At 36.3% G+C, this 10,115-nt stretch overlaps 1 long non-coding RNA gene across 1 annotated transcript; it reads left to right on the top strand.

Annotated features, from left to right (window-relative positions):
• The first annotated feature begins 273 nt into the window (after positions 1 to 273).
• LOC139701707 (uncharacterized) lies at positions 274 to 1,872 on the top strand. Its single transcript, XR_011704238.1, has 2 exons — positions 274 to 609; positions 1,420 to 1,872. It is a non-coding gene; the product is annotated as an uncharacterized lncRNA (long non-coding RNA).
• The last annotated feature ends 8,243 nt before the right edge of the window (positions 1,873 to 10,115 follow it).

Here is a 10,115-nt window from a genome sequence, read left to right as displayed (position 1 = left end):
GACTGGAGGATCGAAAGTTCAAAGCCATTCTCAGCAACTGTGAGGCACTAAGCAACTCAATGAGATCCTGTCTAAAAAAATACAAAACAGGGCTCAGTAGTTGAGTGTGTCTGAGTTCAATCCCTGGTACCAAAAAGGAAAAAAAAAATGAGTGCTTGGCATGGTGGTGCACACCTATAATCCTAGTCATTTGAGAGGCAGAGGCAGGAGGATTGAAAGTTGATCAACCTCAACAATTTAAAGAGACTCTAAGCTGTTAGAGTCTGTAAACAAGTCAAAATAACACCTGGCATTTAGCCAGGGGAATGTTAGAGTTGGTAAACAAGTCTGGATGGTGCCTGGCAAAATGCCAGAGGGAGTGGTTTGAGAAGTAACAAAAGCGAGCCATTAAGTGTGGAGATTCCTGATTGGTTGACTGATGTATCTAGTTTATGTTAATTAGATAAGCTGTGTGGAATGTATAAATACTGCTCCTGTCCTGCAATAAACGGCTCCTACTCCTGCTGTATCAAGTACACAAGTTATTCGTCACCCCCCGGTTATTTTGCTGCAGCAAGCCGGACTGCGGCAGATGGTGGCCCGTTACGGGGAGCCCCGGGACACTCGGGGGTAAGTGACAAAAAAAAAAGCTGCCCGTCCATAGATAGGACGGGGGCAATCTGCTCGTCCCTAGGCAGATAGGGCGAGAGGAAAAATGACCATTTCGAGAAAATGGAGAAGATTGATACAGTATGTTTGTGTCTTGTTTTGTCTAAGTGTATTGTATTGTCTTTGTGATGAAAATATGGAAGGGGTGAGAAGTAAATTACTAAGGGAAGAAGGCACCCCAATGGAACCAAGAATATTTAAGGCATGTGTTGATGGAAGCCCAGGAACTCTAGTCAGAAAGAAACAGAAAGTTCAGAAGAAGAAGGATTATCAGGAAAAAAGTTGCAGCAAAAGGCTATTACTGAATACTTTTCGTTACCGGAGGGTGCGTGAAGCGGAGAGGCGGCTGCCGAGTGTGCAAGCCGGTCATAGCGCAGCAAGGATTTTCCAAGAGGCGGCGGCGACTGGCCCTTCCCCGCCTCCTGGCCGGGGAGCTGGCTCTTCCACTGCTGCGAGCCCAAATCTAGACCTGACCTGGAGGCACAGTCTAGCAGGCTCTTGCTCCCTGTGCCCAGTAGCAGTTTGAGTCCAGGACACTCCCCAGGGCCATCTGGGGCTGCCCAGGACACTACAGCCAGCAAAAGACGCTACTGGTGTCCCTGTTGTTTGGTCATTTCCAAGGCCAGTAACTACAATGGTTCTCCCACACCTGGAAGCTAATGAGTAATGAGCACTATTAAGGCTTATTTCAAATGTAAAAAACCTTGAGATAATGTACTAAATTGTTCAGAAGGTTGTTTTCTTAGTGAAATGCTACAGGATTTTCTTTAGCCATCCGGAGTTCCTGCCTTCGTGCCAGTAAAGACCAAGGTGGAAGAATTTCTAGTGTTGCTGAAAACCGGATGAGACCTCGGCTGAGAAACGGGCGAGACTTCAAATCAAACTAGCTGCCTGCAGAACTTACCTGGACTGTGATTTAAGCTAGCTGCCTGCAGAACTTACCTGGACTGTGATTTACCTGAACTGTGAGTTAATCTATTGAGACACTGCTTTACCAGGACTGAGACAACAAAGTGTAATCTACAACAAATTGTAACTCGGTATCTTTGCAAATGGTGCCATTGCTGGTATAATTTTTCCAAGGGCTTCTTGCATGGAGCCATCAAATGGCTTGGTATTGTGGCATTTTGTATCCTCCCTTTCTGTTTGTAGCAGGTTATTTATGGTGTTTCTGTAAAAACCACTATGGTCATTATTTAAATTAAACAAAAGGGGGAAATGTTAGAGTCTGTAAACAAGTCAAAATAACACCTGGCATTTAGCCAGGGGAATGTTAGAGTTGGTAAACAAGTCTGGATGGTGCCTGGCAAAATGCCAGAGGGAGTGGTTTGAGAAGTAACAAAAGCGAGCCATTAAGTGTGGAGATTCCTGATTGGTTGACTGATGTATCTAGTTTATGTTAATTAGATAAGCTGTGTGGAATGTATAAATACTGCTCCTGTCCTGCAATAAACGGCTCCTACTCCTGCTGTATCAAGTACACAAGTTATTCGTCACCCCCCGGTTATTTTGCTGCAGCAAGCCGGACTGCGGCACTAAGCAACTTAGTAAGATGCTGTTTCAGATTAAAAAATAAAAATAAAAGGGTTAGGGATATTGCTCAGTGGTTAAGCATCTCTCCTTAGTAACAAAAAGAAAAGAAAAAGAAAAATGCAGCATTATCTGTATGTATAAAAATTAGGCAGGTAAAGCATTAAGAACAATAAAAATGCAAAGAGCAGTACAAGAAGATAGCACAATATGTGACAACGAAAGGCATAATTAATTGTCAAGTTTACTGGTCATAAGACTGTGCATAAATCATTTCAGAGGAGGTCATTTTTATATATGATTAGCAGAATAAGGGAAATTGTTTGGAAGAATGTATTATGAAATAGGTGTTTAAGCTAGAATTTCTGTTCACTGCTATATCAGAGAGAAGATGGGGAAAAGTACTTATATAATGATGGTCTAGATGCAATTAGATGTTTTCAGTACAAAGAATACCTAAGCTTACCTAACATGGAACCAATTTTTTCAAAATATTAATGCAAGGAAACAGCTTTGTATGTTTTGTTATTAATATGGAATTTCAAATTGCTAAGAAATAATTATCTCCAAGAGATATTTCCCAGTACAATGGAACAATTCCAAATAAAAATATTTTATGGGGTTGGAGAGGTATAGAAATTTTATTTTTAAGTGAACTCTTATATGTACAAAAAGTCTGAAGATCATTAGTATATGCAATTTTGACAAGATTAAAACCACCTTAGGTACCTGTAACCAGTACAGAAATTTCAAATGTATCTCCTAGTCACTAATGAATGATAATCACTCCTGGGATTTCTGTTACATAGTGGCCTAACTTCTGAAAATTATCAAATAAAATAATACAGTATGTACTTTACTATATCTTATTTATTATGTATTTTAGAACACTGATGCTTGTTCAAATAGTTTCAGAATTTTCATTGTTGAAGCATTTGATATATTAGTATGAATAGCTGGTCTTTGCTACTTGTATGGATGCTACAAAAATTTTATCAGCATTTTTGTATATGTCTTTCTGTGCATATTTTTGTTGGGTAAAATTCCAGGGATGAAAATATTGAGTCATAAAATAACTATTTTCAGCTATATTATATACTACTAAATTTCCAAAGTAGTTGTATTTATTTGCATATTTCTAGTCAGTATGTGAGAACATTGATTTTCTACTTTCTTGATATAACTTGATATTGTCATTCTTTTTGCACCCCAGATATTCTAGTGGTTATGTAGTATTATCTTTTTGTGATTTTAATTCATACTTCAATGATGGATGATGAATTTGAGCATCTTTTCATATCTTTTTTGGTCAGTTAGAATTTAAAAAGTTTCCATGAAATGTTTTTGCCAATTCTGCAATTCAGTTTTAGTGTTGTACGTTGATTTGCAAAAACTGTCTTATATATTATTGATTTGAGTTCTTGGTGGTATAAATAGTTTGCTTATTATTTCTCCACCTAAAGCTGGCCTCTTTTTTTGATGAAAATTTTGGTGAAGAAAATATTTTAATATTAAAGAAGTTCAACTTATTATTCTTTTATTTTATTATACTTTTTATGTACTACTCAAAAACACTGGTCTTCTCTAAGTATACTTTCCTATATTTTTGTAGGATTTTTTTTTTTGACGTGTTGGTTCACAATTTACTTGTAATTGTGTGTGTGTGTGTGTGTGTGTGTTTGTGTGTGTGTGTGTGTGTGTGAATATCTAATGGTGACAGCATAGCTTCTAGAAAAAGACTATAATTTCCCCATTCTAATTCAGTATTACCTTTATCAAAATTAATGGTGGTATATTTATGGGATTGTTTTTAAGAGTCTACACTATTGCACCCTCTATCTATCTATCCCCATACTAGTGTCATATCATCTTAACAGTAGAAGCCTGATGATCATCCTTGATACTTGGTAAATTGAATCCTTCAACCCTGTTGCTTTCTTCAGTATTGTCTCAGCTCTGCTTGGTCCTCTGTATGTCCAAGTAAGTCATAGCATCAGCTTGCCAATTTAAACACACATACACACACACACTCTCTCTCTCTCTCTCTCTCTCTCTCTCTCTCTCTCTCTCTCTCTCTCTCAGTTGTGGGCAAGTTGCTGACATTTTTATATGGAATTTATTGAATCTATTGATCATTTTGACAATGAAAATGTTTAAAATTGACTTGTCTAATATTTTAACATGTTTTATCTTTATATTTATTTAGGTCTATTTTTGTCTGGATGATATTTTACAGTTTTCTTTGCAGAGGTCCTGCTCATGTTTTAGCAGATTAACTCTAGTTAGTTGTTTCTAAAATTTTTATCAGGTAAATATCAAATTGCAACTTAGACAAATTATTGCAAAAATGCTACAAGAAATAATCATATGCCTTTCAACATTATTGATTAATCTGGCACCTGGCCAAGATTAGTTTTACTACTTTACTGTCCAAGGAGGAATTGAGGATAAGTGTCTTTTATCACTTCCCGTCAATTTTTGGTGATTATCTCTTTCAATTTTTGTTTATTGTGTATTTTTTTTTTTACTAATTTCTAGATATGTTTCATTTCCCAGATATTTGTACTTTCAAAACTTATTAAATATTTTGCATAAATGTAGTCTGTTTCTATGAATACTCCATGCTCATTTCAAAAGAAGTCTTACTCTCTAGTATTGGTATGCAAAGTTGGATATGTATCTCTAAAGTCTGCCTTTAAAATGATGTTGCTTGGTGCATGCCTGTAAACCCAACAGCTTGGGAGGCTAAGGCAGGAGTGTTGCGAGTTCAAAGCCAGCCTCAGTAGAAGCGAGACACTAAGCAACTCCGTGAGTTAAGATGCCAAATAGGGCTGGGGATGTGTCTCAGTGGTCATGCGCCCCTGAGTTCAATCACCAGTACCCCACCCACCCTGAAAAAAAAATAAGAAATGAAAAATAAATAAATAAAATGATGTCAATTAGGACTCTTTTAGCTTTTTTTAAAATTAAGACTGATACTTCAAAATTTCCTACTGCTATAAGTCTTAAAGTTATAAGTTTCACTTTGTCTTATATAATGATGATTTGCCAAAATTCAACCTGGACAGATATTAAGTTTGCCACTCTTTCTAATTTTTTTGCTGGGCTTGCATATACCGGATATTTATCATTCTCTGGTTTTAGACTTTTTGAATGCTCTTAAGTGTATCCTTTTTATGCAACAGAGGACTGAGTTTTCATTTGTCATCAGAGACACTTTTGTGTTTGTTTTGTTTTTTAAAGTGACATTCAGCAACATGCTTGGATATGAAGAATTTGGTGTTTGTTCAAATTATCTTGTTTTGTTTTGTGTTATATATTTATTATTCAGCCTCTATCTTGTGGTCTTTCTTTGAAATTGATTTTTTTTGTCATTTTTAAATTTACTTTGGTACTTGTTAGGGTTCCTTTTTATGGAGGGCATGCTAATGTTAATATCTTTATGTTCTTCACCCAATCTCAATTTGCTTCACCTAGAATTTTCCTAATGACGTGTTCATTTAGGACCTTTCTCACTGCCTCCATTTCTCACTTGTGGTATGATGCAGTAATGCCTGTCCTCTTTTCCTTTCCCTTCTTTCCATCACTTATAAATTTGTGTTATTTCTATATTGTCAGAGCTTATGGCGTGTGCACATTGTTCCAACTTTTGTTCCCATCTTTGCCATGATTTAAGATTTTCAATTTAATTTACCCAATGCTTTATGCCAATCACTTTGCCTGTTTTCCCATTCTACCACTGGGGTGACTGCATTTTCATATTAATAAGATTATTTGAGAAATGTTCATTCATACACAATTATTTAGTATTAGAAGTTTGAAACTTCCTTTTCATAGCATTCCTTCTTGATGAAAAGCTTTGTTTGATATAAAAAAAGATCTCTTGAACAATATTTTTAAATACTCTTAGATTTGACAATTGTGCAGATTATAATTTTATATGCAGCCACAAGATAATGAAAACAGGATGTGTAATTATATGCAGAAAATGATTGGAAAAGTGGAATGACTGAAATAATTACTTTGAAATAGGGCAATAGATGAAATAAGGAAATAAAGAACTGGTGAGGGCAACGGAAATTACAAGATGAATGGTAAATGAAATATATAGATAATTCCATTATGTGCAGATGTTCTGAATGATCTGATTAAAATACAAAGGTTGTCAGACTGGACTTTAAAAAGCCTACTTTAAGAAATAAATTCATCCAAAGTATTCATGAGTTAAAGAAATGATAAAGATGCCACATAAGAGGGCCATAAGAAGATGGTGCATCTGCATTATTAATCATAAAATGAGCTTCAAGACAAAAAAGTATTTGCAGAGATATGTAAGGTCAGTCCACAATGATATAAAGTTTATCAGGAAAACAAACTATTCTGAATTTTTATATCTCCATATGGCCTCAATATAGAAAAATGATTAATAAAAATATAAACATGAATGATTATATTGTTAGGTTAGTTTTTCATCACCATTATAAAATAGATGAGATAATTAAGGATAAAGGTTTATTTTGGCTCATGGTTTTAGAGTTCTTAGTCCAAGATCAGCCAAACCTATTCTATTGGGTCTTCTGGTGGGGGACCAAATTATAGCAAGTGGGAAATATTAACATGTGATTCTCAGAAATAGAAAATTTTAAAATGATCAAGGAGAGAGTATATGAAGTAAACTTGAAATGTATGTAGAATTCTGTAACTACAAACTTTATGCATCTTCATTTCACAAACAGAAAATTTACAAAGATCAGTTGTGTGCTGTTCATCAAAAAAGCAATTTAATACATTTCAAAGTTTTGAATTTATATAGAACATGTTTTCTGACCTCAAAAATCAATGTGACCAACAAAAATCAGAGAATACACCAATGCTTGAAAAATTAACTAAGAGGAAGCTGCCAGGAATTAAAGGTCATGGTGCTTCCCTCAACAGAGTGTATATTAACTCAATTCTCTGCAAAACAGAAGAGGCAGGAGAGGGCAAGGAGAGAGACAACAAGGTATACATCTCTCAAAGTGATGTATGGTGAGAAATAAAACTTAAGATGAATGATAATAATTGCTCTTCCTCAAGAGTTTTCATTATTTCTGAATTTATTCTTTTATTTTCTTGATCCCACTTTGGTTGCCATAATTTAAAAATACCTCTGAGTTCATTGTTCAATGGAGGAGTTTCAGACTGCATGATTCAGGAAGAGCCTAGCTCTTGATTTCATAAAGTCAGGCTATAGCTGTGTCAACTTACTTGATCGGGGTACATTTTTTCATATGGTGTCACTGCCCACTTATGTGGCAGATATTACATGAGGATGTTCCTCTCCTCTGAGATTCGCCAATGGAAAACTCAGCCTCTAGGTCTCTTATGTGTCAGATGCCCCTTCAGAACACCAATTGTATTTCTCTCAGTCATTGAACCCCACAACCTGCTATACTTACGCACTCTCTCTGTATCCTTCTAGTAAGTACATTTTGGAGAAATTGTCTCCCAAATGACTACAAGTATTTCCCTGCATGAGAACCACATTGAGTCTATGGTAGACTGGCCCCTGACGCCTCTTATCAGGAGAAATAAAATTTACTTTCATCCATCTCCCAACTCTGTCACCAGAGGCTGTACTAGCCACACATTTGTCCTTAGAATTTTTCAGGTGTGAGTCTTGTATATTCATTATATAATCCTAAACTCTGGGGACACCTGTTAATTTTTTCAGGTGGTTCTCTAAAGTCCCTTTCAGTTGACTTGGTTAAAGACAGAGGAAATTCTTCAGCTCTCTGATAACTATCTTCATGTGGATCCTCTCTAGCCTCTTCTGACCCACATCCAGCAACCTAGCATTACCAAAAATGTAAGAAAGCCACATGCTAGAAAAATGGTTATTCAACTTGTTAACCTATCAAAAGCACATATTTTAGCACCTAAAGCAAGCATTTAAGAGATTTTCTGAAATTCTGTGGCAACAGCAAATGATGATTTAGCTTCCAGTTAAAAACATGAATACATAAGCATGTATGAATATGCAGTACATACAAATATTAGTGATATTACTTAAGCATATATGTATTTTATATGCTATTACTTTTATATTTACTTGAAATCCAACATACAGGTGCCTGTAAGTGCACACATAACTACAGAAACACATCCATATACACAGTGATGATATGCTAGTAATATTTGAAACTTCTAGGTAATGAATTATCATATTTCACAAGCTACTAAATAGGTTTATAAAATATTATGTCACTATTATCATTACAAAGATAGGCAGTTATTCTGCCTGAATCCCAATTTTTTTGAGAATAAAGATTAATTTTGAAATGCACAAATGTAGTTGATATAAGGATAATTTTAAAGGGTATGCTATGGTTTTCATAAATATAACCTAAGGTCTATGTTTTGGTAGCTTGATCTCCAAGATGACAATATTGGCTGGTGGCAGAATGTTTAGGAAGTGAGACCTTTTGGGAAGGTTTTTAGCTCACTGGTGATGTGCCCTCAATGGAAGTGTGATTCCTGAGTCTGAAAGTCTCTCCATTTCCTGGCTTGTGATGTAAGTGTATTGCTGTACTACATTCTCTTGCCATGATGTCAAATTAATGAGGAAAACTGATCTAGAACCTCCAGAACTACAAGGCAAAATAGGCTTTTATACTCGGTAAGCTCATTTCCTCAGGTAACTCATTATAATGATGCAAAGCTGACTAGTATAAAGAATTATTTTCAAGAAGGAGGAACTTTGGCTTTATTCTTAAAGATATGGAGAAGTTTTTGGAATTAAATAATAAGAGAAGTTTGGAAGGATTTGGAGGAGGAGGTTGTAGAAAGCCTGGGATGTATTAAGTGGAGTTTGATGAGAAACTCTGGTAAGGACTCAAAGACCAGAATGCTGATACAAGGTGCAAAATAAGGATCATAATGATGAAGTTTCCGATGGAAATGAGGATTCTGTTTGGAATTGGATGAGAGGCAAACATGTTATACCATGGCAAAGAAATGAGATGCATTTTGTCTATGCCCTGATACTTTGAGGTAGGCCAAGCTTAATGGTGATGAACTAATTTGTCTGGAAGAGGAGATTTCAAGTTTTTACAGCATGATAATTACTGATTACTTCTGGTCAATTTTATATTGGGAATCAGGAGTAAAAAGGATCAGAGCATAAAGATTTGGAAAATTTGCAATTTGGCCAAGAGAGGAGTACTTGTAAGGGTGGGGCTAAAGAAGGTATGATTGTTAAAGAGAGCAGTGCAATAAAATGAAGCCAACAGCTTTGAATCTGGACAATGGGAAAGATGTTTTGAGGGTATCTCGGCAAGTTGCAAGATCTCAGAGAAGGGAAAACTTGTTTCAAAGACTTTTCATGGAAAGATCATTTCAGAACATAGCCTTAAGGTACCCTATGCACCCATGACTTCCTCAGGATTTATAGCTCATATTCAGTTGGCAAAGCATTCCTGGTTGCAGCCAGAGTTCAAGTGAGCCCAGATGTAGTTCATGCCAGTGGCAAACTTTGGTGTTGTTAACAGGATGCTGGTTTTCATGGGGCCATGACGGCCACTGTTAAGATTTCAAGAAAGTTTAGGAGTCCAAACAGCATGCTGGAGGGTTCTCTGCTAGCAGCCCCCAATTGGGCTCTGTGTCATAAATGTGTGGGAGTAAAGCTACAATGGATACAGTAGGAAGAGAAGGTGCCAACAAAATGCAATGTCCCTGACTAAAGCTGCAGACAGCATGCAAATCTAGCCAGAGAGAATGGCCATGTAGCCTGCAATCAGCAAAGTCATTGGTTGGGGCTGCTCAAGTCACATCCTATATCCATGTAAACAGTATACTGGGAATGGAGCTTTAAAATTAAACATTTTCGCTGCCAAGTTTCAGTCTGGGGACTCATCTCTCTTTCATATTCCCATTTCTGGGAAGAGGAATATTTACCA

Source organism: Marmota flaviventris, chromosome 14 (assembly GCF_047511675.1).
Source record: "Marmota flaviventris isolate mMarFla1 chromosome 14, mMarFla1.hap1, whole genome shotgun sequence".
NCBI classification, from domain to species: domain Eukaryota; kingdom Metazoa; phylum Chordata; class Mammalia; order Rodentia; family Sciuridae; genus Marmota; species Marmota flaviventris.
Note: the sequence above shows the minus strand (reverse complement) of the source record. Positions and strands in the feature narration are given on the sequence as shown.